We start from the raw sequence: 293 nt of genomic DNA on the forward strand, positions 1-293 counted from the left end.
CGCTTATACACACTATACTCATAGTCACGCAATGCTGATGTTGTTAACATTAACAATTTGAGAATAAAGCATAACAATAATAATAATTTGCACGCTTTGATGTGATATTTGCTCATTTAGATTTAATCACCATTGGTAGCGAGATTTATTGTAATGCCTTTTTCCTCAGTTGGTCAGACAAACATGGCAGACTTGTTACTTACTCGTACAGATGACAATATCCGGTGAGAATTCTTATTTGGGTCATATATTCCAAGACGTAGGCTAGAATCTGTGATTGCGAAGTACAGTAA

At 35.2% G+C, this 293-nt stretch overlaps 1 protein-coding gene across 1 annotated transcript in view; it reads right to left on the reverse strand.

Moving 5' to 3' along the window:
- LOC107656894 (cadherin EGF LAG seven-pass G-type receptor 2-like) overlaps positions 1–293 on the reverse strand; it is a 56,503-nt gene that overhangs the window by 39,941 nt on the left and 16,269 nt on the right. The gene's annotated exons all lie outside the window — the stretch shown is intronic.

The sequence above is a fragment of the Sinocyclocheilus anshuiensis genome, unplaced genomic scaffold (genome assembly GCF_001515605.1).
Source record: "Sinocyclocheilus anshuiensis isolate Anshui unplaced genomic scaffold, SAMN03320099.WGS_v1.1 scaffold2493, whole genome shotgun sequence".
NCBI lineage: Eukaryota > Metazoa > Chordata > Actinopteri > Cypriniformes > Cyprinidae > Sinocyclocheilus > Sinocyclocheilus anshuiensis.